The 12,862-nt window shown below is 43.6% G+C and overlaps 1 long non-coding RNA gene across 1 annotated transcript; it reads right to left on the bottom strand.

The window, feature by feature from the left end:
* Positions 1-458: 458 nt before the first annotated feature.
* LOC133278430 (uncharacterized) lies at positions 459-1,809 on the bottom strand. Its single transcript, XR_009746553.1, has 2 exons — positions 1,585-1,809; positions 459-686 (listed from the first exon to the last, which is right to left on the bottom strand). It is a non-coding gene; the product is annotated as an uncharacterized LOC133278430 (long non-coding RNA).
* Between the last annotated feature and the right edge of the window lie 11,053 nt (positions 1,810-12,862).

The following is a 12,862-nucleotide window of genomic DNA, read 5'->3' as shown; positions in this document are numbered from 1 at the left end:
AGTCAAGAAAAACAATGACCACAAGAGAAAAGAGGTTTCAACAGAAAAGTTGGGGTTTGGGTTAGCTCTGTAGAGTGTACGTCCACAGGTGCATATCCCAGGACATGGACGTGAACTAGTGCGGCCGTGTCATTTATTCTCCTGGGCCTAGGGACCTGTCTAAGCGAAGGAGGGTGTTTTGCTTTGTATACATATTGGTTGAAACACATGAAAACACTCCCCATTCCTTTTAATACTGCATGTTGCTGCACTTTTCTTGCTGCTGCTTATGACAATGTACTCCTGTGTGCTGATCCTCCACAAACCAAGCTGGGCAAACAGGTAAGGTTCATGAAGGGACATGAAGTCTGTTACAGTTAGTCTACTAAGCCAGCACAGCTAGAAGTCCCAGGGCACTAGCCAGAATCACCTCTGTCATCTCATAACACATAGTGATCTAATTGAAGAAAGATCAAATCTCACTCGTTAGTCCCGGTGTCTCTTTTCACAAACCACGGGAAGCAATAAACCACAAACCACAGAGAGTGTAACAAAATTCAAGCAGGCTACCAGTTTAAACCTTGGAGCAGGCAGGGAGACATTCTATTTATCCTGGCACTCGCGAGATCAGCATCTCAACCTGTTTCTTTCTCAGCAGCCTGCTAGGTGTGATCAGAGTTCACACATGGGATTTGCTGCTTTTAGTGCTGTAAAATAAAGTGCAGAAAAGCAAGTACAAAAGTCACACACAGACACAAGAAAGAAAGGCAAGATCATTTACTATAACCAAAACTTTGCACTTCTTGTCACCAAGTGGACTTGTCAGTCTCACGTGCATAGCCAAGGAAATCAACCCTAGACCCCAGAAATTATGCTGTGTATCATATGACCTACTGGCATATTAATACCCTTTCCTTTTTAAATCTTTGCTCTCCCTTTGGAGCCTGCCCTCTCAGTGGGGATCAGGCTGACACATTATAGGCTCAGTTTTCTTTCTGAGCTGACAACTCATCCAGGAAGAGCTGGCTTGGATGTCAGTCTTCGGAGGATACATAGAAAATTCCAATGTGTAATTTGCATATCATCACTTTACTGGAAAGTATCGTAAAAAGAAATAAATATTTCTCTCTTTCAGGGCAATACCTTCAGCTTTTAGCCAGCATGTCATACTTGAAATAAAAACAGCCTATGCACGAGTTTCACCGGGTGACAGTCTTCTCAATAATGCTGAGCTGAGGAAAAGCCAGTGCAGAGACAGCCCCTCTGGTCATCTTGCTCGTCCCTTCTTCCCGCATCTATTTATGGAAATATTTGAAAATTGCAGTATAGTCCTTATTTTAGGTGACTCCAGTTGTTACCTTTGGAAACCTTCCTGGAAGGCTGCCTTCCTAAAAGAGCTCGTTATAAAATGCAGTCTAGAAAGACAGCATAGGAAACAAAAAGCCTGAGAAACAGATTAGTTTCTTCCATCATCTTCCCCATAGATAGACTGTGATAGTAGGAAAACCACACCTGAATTCAGTATTGGGTGGCCTCATTACTGAAAATGTTAATTTTCTTTTAAGTAGAGCAGATGATTACGTAATTATGGCAATATAATATTACCTTGTAGTTATACAAGAATGATCATCTCATGAGTGTTTTTACTATGCAACAGGGGCTTCATTTCCCAAATCATGTTGTAATTATACACTGCATGGATAATACATCTAGAGGAAGAGCTGCACCTGGACAACAGAAACCATATAATCATACCAGTGAACTTCTCAAGGCAGCCCTCTTGTTGGAGCCCAGATTGACTGCTGTTTGGAAAACATATGCCTCTCTTCTCCACAGCTGGGTCCTCTAACTTCGCAATGAGACTCAAGTGCATATACAGGCCAGCTACTAGTAGTGCCTAATTTAGAAATAAGCCTTTGGACAATGTCATGGTCAAGATGGGAACGAGTAAAAATCTTCTCTTCCAGTGCTGTCCTGCCTCAACCGAGAGAATTGGTCCTGGGACCCCAGCAGGCCTAGCAGGTAGCCCAGTAATGTAGGGAGACGGGAAAGCACCACCAGCAGCCATGGAAGGAACATGCTCAAGTGCAGAAACCTTGATAGCTCTTTTTGAGTAGTGTCCACTGCAGCTGATGCCAAAAAAGAACAAGGTTATGATCTGTCATTTTCCACAATCCCCTGCCTTGTACCACACTGGAAAGACAAACTGCTCTCTCCTGCTGAAGAATAGATGTGAAAACAGGGGTTATTTGCACCTTCTCAGACACCACCATGTACCCCCATAAAACCTGTCACAATACAGCCCTCAGTGACCTAATTTACAAGGGGCAGGATACAGAAGTGTTAAAAAGTGAAGAATTTGGGAAGCTACCTACGTCTGTGCTTATTCTGTCATCTGCTTGTACATGTTTTGGAGCTCCTTTCAGTGGAAACCCAGAGACTTGCCACCAGAACAGCAAGCTCTTCAAGCAGCACAGATGAAGGATCAGAAGTGTATGAACTCTTTGCCCCCAGCTTTTGTTGAGCAAATTAATTTCTTCTATTGTTACTTGCAGAAGTGGTTCTGGGTAACTGTTTGCAGAGACCTTGCTACTGGAGAGCAATGCCCACATGAACACAGGAGTCCCAGTCTGCTTAAAAGACCAGCATGACTTACATCAAGGAGAGACCGCTGTGTGTCCAAGAACAGTTTCTTATGGTTTGCTTCTTAAAAGGAAGGTCAGTCTTCAAAAACATGATGTGCTCAATGTTAAACCCTTACCTGTGTATCCTTCTATCCATAAAGCAGAAAGTAAGCAGGCTGTGGCTCCTTAAAGCAGCTTTAAGTACAGACATAATCCTCCAAGGCTGGGACCATCAAGGGGCTTTTAGTCCTGCAGTTTTAAATCTGCCTGCCTCAGTGGCTTTGTCCACACCGGTCTTGACATGTTTTTGCTGCAGTCCTGGCCAGCTGAGGGACCGACGTGTCAGACAAAAGCACTCTAAAACCTCATTCCAAGCTTCTGTAGGCCATGCTGTACGCTGCTACTGCAGTGATAAGAGCAGAGTTAGGTGGACAAGGACAGAGCTACAAGCTGATGACAGAATCTCTCATTCACTGAATACTGGAAAAGTCCATGTCTCTTCAGCAAGCACCCAGGTAATTTCATTGTGAGAAGGCTTTTTTCCTCTAAGATTAAACAAAAATTAACCCAAGTCAATTAACTGACTGGTAATAAATGTACCTTTCTTGCAGTTTCTTTCCTATTATGCCCAGTTTCTTTTCCCATGATGCCCTTGCAGCTTCTTTTCCCATTCATTGCAGAAAGAAGCCATGCAGATGGGCAGATTTATTTAGGTTGAATAAAATGTTGTGGAAAGACCCATATCCATGACATTGCCGTTGTTCTCCAAAGACCCCTTTCAGAGGTCCTCTTAATGTTAAAGTTGCATCCTTCAGGTTTGGGGAAGGGTATGTTAGCAGCACAACTTTGAGATACTTCCTTCCTCTGACTTCTGTTAAAGTTGACCAAAGAGTCCACAGGGGCCAAGATGTCAAGGCAACATCACCCCATGCTGCTCTGCCTGAAGCCACTCCAATAGTAGGATAAAATCACATCTGTCAGAATTGCTACTGAAGAGAGAGCCCAAAGAATATCTGAGGAGAAAGCCATATACCTTGCTTTTTTTTTTTTTTTTTTTTTACCAGGAAGCATGAGAAATGCCTGCAGTTTCTTGGGTCATTTTAACTCCTTCTTTAGAGCTTGCCATGTTAATAGGCAAAGGAAGTTCAGCTTTGATTGCCTGACACCTGGAAGCCCAGCAGAGGAGCACTTTAAACTGCAGGCTGTCAGATTGCCACCAACATACAGTGCTCCACCTCCAAAACTGATAGGCGTCACCAGCCTGCATTTTGTGTGTTTGTTTTTTCCTAGAGGACATAACCTGGTCTGTGGTGTTTTCCCTGTACAGTAAGCTCACACCATGTTTGAGGAGGAGCTGTGATTTCAGTCAGGAAATCTCTGAACAGTAACTAAGTACTTCCTACATTGGCTATGGTTGGCTCTGTAGTTTCATTTACAGATGAATCATCCTCAAGAATAAACACCCTGGGTGGGGCATGGATGGGTCTCCCTCCTTGCCCCCACCCCCAGTGCTTTGAATACTGCAGTGTTTTGATTTTTAAAACATATGTCTAACAAATGTAGCAGTGATAATGAGGAACATGTCAATCTGCCATGCTTCCTGTTCAAATTTCTGTTTTCTTTTCTAAGGTTCAAGTACATCTTAATCCCCACGAGATAAATGTGAGCAAGTACAACAGAAGTGTAGAGCGGAGAAGAGGTGAGAGCTCAGAGCCGCAATGAAAAGCATTGCACATGACAGCTGGGGTCTGCTACGGGGTAAGGCTGGTCCAGCAGTCCTATCTCACCCTGATGGACCAGTTGGTCAAAGGACCTGACCCCCACTTTTGGAAGAGCCTGTGCACTGCCCCAGTGGTGTCTGACAAATTTGCTTTCTGCTGCCAAAGAGACAGTGAAAGTTTCTGTGGCCAAACTCTCCATGTCTCTCTCCTTTCCAGACTGCATCTAACAATTCTGTCAAACTTTTTTGACTGCTGAAGGCCACATAAACTATTGTTTTACATGTCTGAACTGCCCTGTGCTATGTCTTCTGCTGCCCAGATCCCTGCCTGCCTCAGTGGATGGTGCTGAGACCTCACAACTACAACAGGACATTGCCACAGATTACATAAACATGCACACTATCCTTCCATGCAGGAAGGGAGATGTTTCAGATGCTTCAGGAGAGATAATTTACTCTTTTTCATACACAGCATGCATGGAGCACCCTTCTCTATCACCAGCCTCACAGCTAAAATTTTACCTGAAATAGCCTGAAAATGCTATTCCAGCCTCTTAGCATTCACTCTTTGGTTTTTATAGTACAAAAAGAGCACTTTGACTCATTCTTTCATTCACAGGCCAGTATCTAGATTTTGTGAGTCAATTCAGATCAGTCCATCCTGACAGACTTTTGTCTGATATTTATTCTAAGAACATCTTTACTAACTTTCAGATTAGAAATTACAAGAAATACAAAAATCATGGGGGGAAGGGGAAAGGAAGAGAAAGAAGATCATTATCTAGGGTTGTATGATAACATTTCAGAGATTTCCAAAAAGTGGCAAACAGACCTACAGAAAAGCTGACTGGTTTTGCCAAAAACTTTACTGAAAAAAGGACAGTCCATATGTCATGCAATTAAAGGCAAGGAGATAAAACATGGGAGTGCTATAAAGAGATGACATTTGACATGAAATCTCATCCTGCTTCCCATTCATGAGGAGTTAAATTAGGCAACCAAATTCTGGCTATGACCAACAGGTTGGTATAGATATGGACAGTTCACTTTAGCTATTGTCCATCTGTTCATGGACATGAACATATTTGAGACCAGCCAACCCACTGATAAACAACATGACTTACTTCCATAAGCTCCTCCTAGCTCTTGTCATAAGCATGTGTTTCATTATGTAGGAAAAAGTCAAGAGACACCCTTGACCACAGTGCCAGACAGCATTTAGAGTTACCTCTTCCTCCAAAGGAGGCTCAGCCATTATTGACAGTTTCAGCAATCCTCCAACTTCATGTGATTAGAGAGGGTTTCCACTGACCCGCTATCCTCAGCTGCAGCTAGTGAACAAGCCTAACAAAGCCATATAACCAGTCTAACAAACAGTTTAAACACATTTGTCCTCTACCTCAACTTCACCAGTGCTGTGATTTTGCCACACTTCTCAAAATTGGGCCACTAGCTTAGGTCTAACACATAGATGTCCAGTGCCATTTTGGATGTCTTTGGGTTTCTAGAACAAGCAGGGGAGAGCTGCACCATTTAGGAGTGGGAGCTGGGTGCCAGGAGGGTGTGGAGAAGTGCGCTGAGTGCCTTTGTGTAGGCACCATATTGCTTCCTCCCTCTGGGCTGTGGTACCAGTCTCTAAGTAACCACACTTGCTTTTCCTAGTCTAAAAATGCTGATGTTGTCTTTAATTAAAAACAGTTGTACTTCAGAATAATCTTATCTGATAGACCTTGGCAAGCCATGATTAAGCATTTTCTCCCCTGTATCACCATGGGGAAATGGTAAACACCAAGAGAGCAAGTCCCAAGACAAAACTGCAGAATCTGGTAAGGGAGCACCCAAAGCAACATCCATTTAATGCACCAGCTATTGTATTAGCAATAAACTTTCGTCTGGCAAATTTTTAAAATACACAGCACTCATAATGATGCTGATTACTAATTAGAAATGCACCAGCAACCAGGTGTTAATCATTGCATAGTAATTTATCAACAAATACTTCAGCTGGGGAAAGGGAAGCATCATTTAAAATGCTGGATGCTGTGACAGTTGGGCTGGCAGGGGACAGCCTGGCTGCCTCTTGCCTAAGGTTGAGCAGACTGATCAAGTGTCACACTCTAGGTCACCCTGCAAGCCCATGGCTCAGGAGGGATTACAGCATGGCAAGATCCTTTGTGACACCCGCTTTTGCCCTCTGACCTCTAGACCTCATGGCTCCTCATCAAAATATGACCTGCTTAGATAAAAATATCCAGTATTGTTTCACTCTCGAGCAACTGGTATGCAAAATGACTACAGCCTGTTTTTGCTTTGCTCTCAGTGAGCAGCACAGGTTTTCTGCCCTGCCTGTGCTACTTCCATCATGGTGTTACTGGCAAAATTACACAGCTAAATTGCTAGCCAGAATCAATAGAAATAAGAATAAGCCCAATCAGCATATATTGACATAAACACACCTCACCATGTCATCAACATCTGGTAAGATCAAACCAGTCAATCCTTACAGAAAAATCTGGCTGAGAGCACAGGAGGAGGCAGGCAGCACACTGGGCTCACTGGGATTAGGGTGCCTCAAAAAGTGCTGGCATCACAAGCTGTGTGCATGCGCACTGAACAGATCAAGTTTTGTGAGCAAGCAGTTCAAGGGTTCAGACACACAGTCTGTGTACAGGGCTTAAGGAGTTACTATACGTCAGCCAAACCTCTGTAACTGTCCATGTCTGCACTTTTAATCTGTTTCAGTCTAAGCTTCTTTCATCAGGTTTTCAGCTAAGTGGCATTACCTCACATCTAGGGCAGACCAAGAGCATACATGACAAACAGCTACTGAGGCTACCACGACTCAGCTGACACATGGTGATTTGCTGTGCCACTGTTACTTGCTTGTATGGAGGAGCATTATGTATAGGAGACTCACACAGTTAGCCGAAAACAAAGAGTGGTGGGTGCAAACTACCTCACTCCTTTGATATTTTCTTTCTGAAATTCAGAAGGCTCGGGAAGTTTCTTTAACAAAGTATAGATCTTTGGAGTGGGAATCAAATCTCAGGTTGGGTTATTAAGATGATGCTACTCAAATGCATTTTCAGCATGAAATCTTCCAATAGAAGTTTTGCTGCCTGGAACTAGAGAGACCTAAGAGCTGGTAGTGTGTAGTGACGTACTCCCTGTCTCAAAGAAAAGCACTCTGCGGAGTGTTTAATGTGTAATGGGTGATCTTTACAATGAAGTCGTAAACCTAAAGACATTGAACTTCGGGGCTCCACAGGAACTGAGTCCTCAAGAGGCACTCACGACTGATTACAAAAAACAGCTGATGTCATGACATTTCTGAATTTCCTCTAAAATGCTCAGTTTTGACTAAGGCTGCAATACAGCCCATGCATCAACAGTGACTTCCTGTAAGTGAGAAGTACTCATGGCAATTCAAAGCTCAAGAAGAGACCATCACTCTGCCAGGAGGAGTTTAATAGAACTGTACTATTATCTGAGGACAAGGGAGCTTGAAGAGGCTGTTTAAGCTGGAAAGAGATCATTCATTTCTCACCCAAAACACCTAGGAGTCTCAAATGTGGAAGTCTCTTTAGCTTTCATCTGCTTTCAGGGATTACTGCAATCACAGCTCCTCACCACAACTTTAAGAACTCACTTTTCTTTCTGTACTTTGACATCCCTTCTCTAAAGGGAAAAGCAGTAACTCTAGAAATCCCCATTGGAGGTGTTCAGAGGTTTGTTTTATGCCTGCTCAGAAGCTTAAGGCCTTCAGATGGAAACTGAAAAGAAACACAAAGGAGGGTCGTTATTAACAGGTATGGTCCCCTTGTGGCAGAATATCTTCTGCTACAGAAAAAACCTCTGCACTTTCTAACTGTTATTACTTGAAGTTATGACGTAGTATGGAGCTCCTGATTTTCTCAGAAGTTAAATCTCAGCTCTTACCAAAAACATTCCCATGGTGGAGGAACAAACACAAATACCTAGTGCTTTACTAGCAAAAAAAAAAGAAGCGTTTGCTAGCAAGGCTTTGAACAACAGGCTGAAAATGTACTTGGTTAAACCAACACATTGTGGTGTGATAAAGACAGTTGAGTATTCAAAAACTGAAACAAATGGGGTTGGTTTTTTTTCCTTCTCTTTAGACCTGCACATTCTGGTGATGAGAAAGCCACCTGAGGTGAAAAGAATCATAACAGGGCCTCCATTAGCTTTGGGTTCCTGACACGATCTCCCTCTTTCATGTTCTACTACTCTGTCACTCTCATAACAGAGCAATGTGGAGCCAGCCCAGTCAGTAGGTTTTGCCAGCCAGAGAAACTGAGGTATCCTCCCAGAGCATCCCAAGCCAAGGGCTGTGCTGGATCCAGTTGTCCAAGGAGTCAAACAGAAAAAAGACTGTTTTTGTCAAAGCATCTGGTTAGTGGCAAGGTGAACCACCTTAATTCCTCAAAAAAGAGCTCATGAACACTGTCTCAGGGTACCCCAGTACAGGTTTCTGGCTGGCAATAAGGTCACAGCTTCTTTATACCTCATCAAAAATGTGGCCTTGTGCCACCAACATTGTCAACAGTCCTTATCACTTCCACCAGGACTGACCAAAACATGCAGAGCCTCCATTCAGCCACACTCTGCCTTTCCCCAAGGCAATCACCCATCTCTTCAAGCATTTCAGGAACGCAATAAGTCATTCTAGACAAGCTTTACTATCCAGCTAAAGAAATGACCCCTTCTGAGCACCAAGCAAAATAAGGGCTTGGGAACAATTGGAGGAAGTGCACTAAACAGACACTCCTGCAGTAATTATCATCATTCACTTGGGGAGAGGGGGAGCAGGAGAGCACCCTAGCTAGGACCACCCTCTCCTCTGAGGCAGGGGTCTGCTCCCATTGTTCTCACCTAGAGCCATGCCACCGCCTCCAGCAGGAGCAGGAGCAGGCCTTTAATCCTCATTTCCTCTTGGCCGAATGAACTGCAGTGTATGCCAGTGACAGCTAAATGAAGGATTCCTTTTTCCAGAGGACCGGCAACAGCTCTTAACTCATAAACTCAAGGTAATTGACATTACAAACAAGCTTTACCCACAGGGACCCCAGAGCAGTCAACAATTGTGCTTTAATGAGTAGGAAGGGAGAAGGGGGGAAGTCTTTGCACGCCGCAGTAGGACATTCTAAGAAAAGCTCTTTCCCTTTTCCAGGCAAGGCAATGATTAAAGTCTGTGCACGAAACCCGGCAAGGAGGGAGGCCTTGCTGAAAAGGCCTTTCTTCCTGGCTTTCCTGTGGAAAAAACCAAGGGGGATGAAAAATGGTTACTGGGACTTGAGAAGGATGACAGCAGTCAGTTAACAAACCCAAACAATGAAAGAGGAAGCCAAGCTTAGATGAAAAAGTTGAAGATCCCAGAGCTCTGGAGTTTTGCATACAAAGGACATCTAACAGAATTGGAATACTAGCATGGACTGCCACAGAAGGGCAGAATGTAGGGTAGAAGTGCCAACCCAGCTATTTTATGAACTCAACAAACCAACTTAAGAGGTATCCTGCCTCTCATTCCCTCTTCTGTTTCTCCTCCTGACTCTCATTCCCTCTTCTGTTTCTCCTCCTGACTCAGGAAAGCCATGGTTGGTTGGGAGCGCTGTATAAGCGCTTCACAGAGTAACACTGGTCCTGACCACAGAAGGGAAATGAAGTAAAAGAGCGGTACACTAGACCATTGCTGTTTGCAGGACTGCACTTATCAATGTTTACACGGCACTACTCAATCTCCATTTAACCTGTTGGGCACAAAAACACATTCGTACTTCATAAGGATGTGTTTGTTTGAATGGCTTCTTCTCCTGAAAGCCTAAATCAAAGAGAGCTGACCCAGAAACTGACGAAATATTTAAGCATATATTCCATTCTACATATTACCAATTTATTGGAAAAAGAATGGCATAATGAAAAATACTATTGTTCATCTTTATCAAAATGTTAGTGTTGCTGACCATGAGGGTCCCTGCCTAGCAGGATTTTCACTTAGATTAGGAATGACGGGGAGATATAGACAGAGGCAGAGAAGCAGAGGACAGCTGGGGTAATGGGCAGTGGCCTTAGCCCACCAGCTACCTAATGGATATTGTTCTCTGAAGAAAACGCTGTTTGTTTTTTTTTTTGAGAATTAGCAAATATTCAGTCAGGACAAACTTTACTGAATGACGTAACTGAGATTTGGTCACTTCCAGGGGGCTGAGGGGCAAAGACAGACTGCACAAATGGCATGAATGGTTTTGGAAAGCGGGAAGCAGACCACAGCTATTACAAATGCTGTGTGCTGGCTGATGGTAACAGATCAACACCAGGCAACTGTGGCCAGTAACAGCAGTTTTCTGGGTTGATATGGCTATTTGGCAGATGTAATGGACATCTGTTTGCTCCACCAGAACTGAGGTCAGTGGCAGGACCATCATGTTCAGTGAAGGTAGCTAGGGCTGATGTAGCACCATACCTTTGCTAGCATTGTGCTCTAAATACAGCAACCCTGCGCAGAGCAAATGAGAGGCAAATGTACAGCATACAATCTATTGTACAAAAAAAGACTGTGAATTACCTAGACGGGTAATATCATTTTGCTTGAGACCTCAAACTGAACCCAGACATCCCTTACAACTTTGAAAGGCCAGTGCATTATCTGCTAAGCCACCCATCCTACTGGAAAATCTTCTCCATGTTCATGCAAAAGGAAAACAAAACCCAGACTGCTCTGGGCTCTAAGCCAAATCTGAACACAACACACACACTCCCCAATAGGCAGGGAAAGTGCTGCACTAGGGTTTGACTTATGAACAGGCATTGATGGTTGCAAACTAGGATTTGCCACAAAAGCCTTTGTGGACAGCCTGGGTTTGTAAGCTGCAGGTACATTTCCTTACTAGTGCTATTGTATTCCTCCAGAAGGGAAGGCAAAGCTGGAGTATACCAGCCTTCAGTGGATCAGCGGCATTTGCAAAGAGACTCCTGGAATGCAGGGCACTATCTTGTTTGTACCTTTATTCTCTGCTCTTACACATTTTGTTTTATGAAAACAGGTACAGAGAGCAGCCAGGCACTCAGAACAAGATTTTCTCTTGCTTTGTTCCTTGCTTTGTAACCTCTGGTCACTGCAGTCACCTGTGAAAACTGTTTCCCACATTCCACCATGGGACCTTCCTCTTAGTTGGTGTTCAGCTGTTCCTCAACAACATACCCATGTGAGGACCCATCATATTGTAGATCTGTTGCTGCTTATATCTTAATGATTTCTTGGTTTGTTCCATACCAAAGCAAGGCACTGTTTATTACCCTTTACCTATATGCAAGACTCCCCTTGAGGTCACAAAAGAACGTGTCCATAGTCAGCTGAGTTATATTGCAAATAAGCTGCTGCAGCACCAATGCTTTGGTTAATAGTGCTGGGCTGGCACTTACAGAATTGGGTTACTGAAGAAGGACCCTGGGTTTCCTAGCTAGTCCTTGAGCCGGAAGCTGAGGACATCTGTGTCTATCCCTGACTCTGACAAAGATTTCTGACTTGACTATTGAACAATTGCTATGTTAACCCTGCACAAACTGTAAGAACAAAGTAAACAATATTAATCTACCTGAGCTGAGGATCAGAAGAGTCCAGTCATCATGGCTGGCAACATGGGTTCCAGTCTTCACATGAAGGTTAGTGCAGGTGCCACTGTACATCCCTGTCAGGAAAACCAGGGAGTCCCACCGCAACAGCAGGGGCCACTTTCCCTAGGGAGAGTGAGAGTTTCTCAGCTCAGTTTATCAGGGCATTAACACAGGCTTCCCCAAATTCTGCTTCAGAAAAAAACAGACCCATTGATCTTCCTAGTGGTATGTCCAAGGAAAACAGCCACAGTAATGAGGGATGGCAACATCTGTGGGGCTGAAGGCAAACCCCTGCAAATGAACCACCTCCATCGGCACCAGAGGGTACCATCTTCATGGTCACATAATGACTTCTGATGGGATTTGTTTATCATGGAAAGACTTTTCCATAAAGGTAAACTAGGTGCATACACAGTGCTGGAAGAAGCCTGCCAGTATCACAAATAGCAGAATGGAGGGGTTATTTTTTGGATCCATGAATAAAGACTAAGCCACGGAAAGAGCAGGAGCTGTTCGCATCTTTGAAAGAACTGCAGTACTGTTCTGCATTAATCGTATTTATATTTATACAGCACAGACATCCTGGAAGGCTTGAAAATTCATGCATAACATTGCACATTGCGTATCAAGAAAGCTAAGGAGCTGAAGTCAAAGTGCATGCAGCAGACGAGCCTGATTCAGAGAAAAAGAAATTTACTCAGAGGCCTTCCAATTAAACCTCTATAAGAAACGCATGAACTACATGTATCAGCCACTTCTGCATAGCAAACTGCTCGGTTTATCAGTTTCAGAGTGGTGGAAGGCAGTATTAGTTCTGTCTAGATTTATATCTACAGCCCCAGAATAGAGAGATAAAACAAACTTCTGTTTAGATTGCAAGGCCAATACCTTTCCTCTCTTATTAAAG

Source organism: Pezoporus flaviventris, unplaced genomic scaffold (assembly GCF_033815535.1).
Source record: "Pezoporus flaviventris isolate CSIRO_AGI_PZ_B2104156 unplaced genomic scaffold, CSIRO_AGI_Pfla_v1 ptg000066l, whole genome shotgun sequence".
Classification (NCBI taxonomy): Eukaryota; Metazoa; Chordata; class Aves; order Psittaciformes; family Psittacidae; genus Pezoporus; species Pezoporus flaviventris.
Note: the sequence above shows the minus strand (reverse complement) of the source record. Positions and strands in the feature narration are given on the sequence as shown.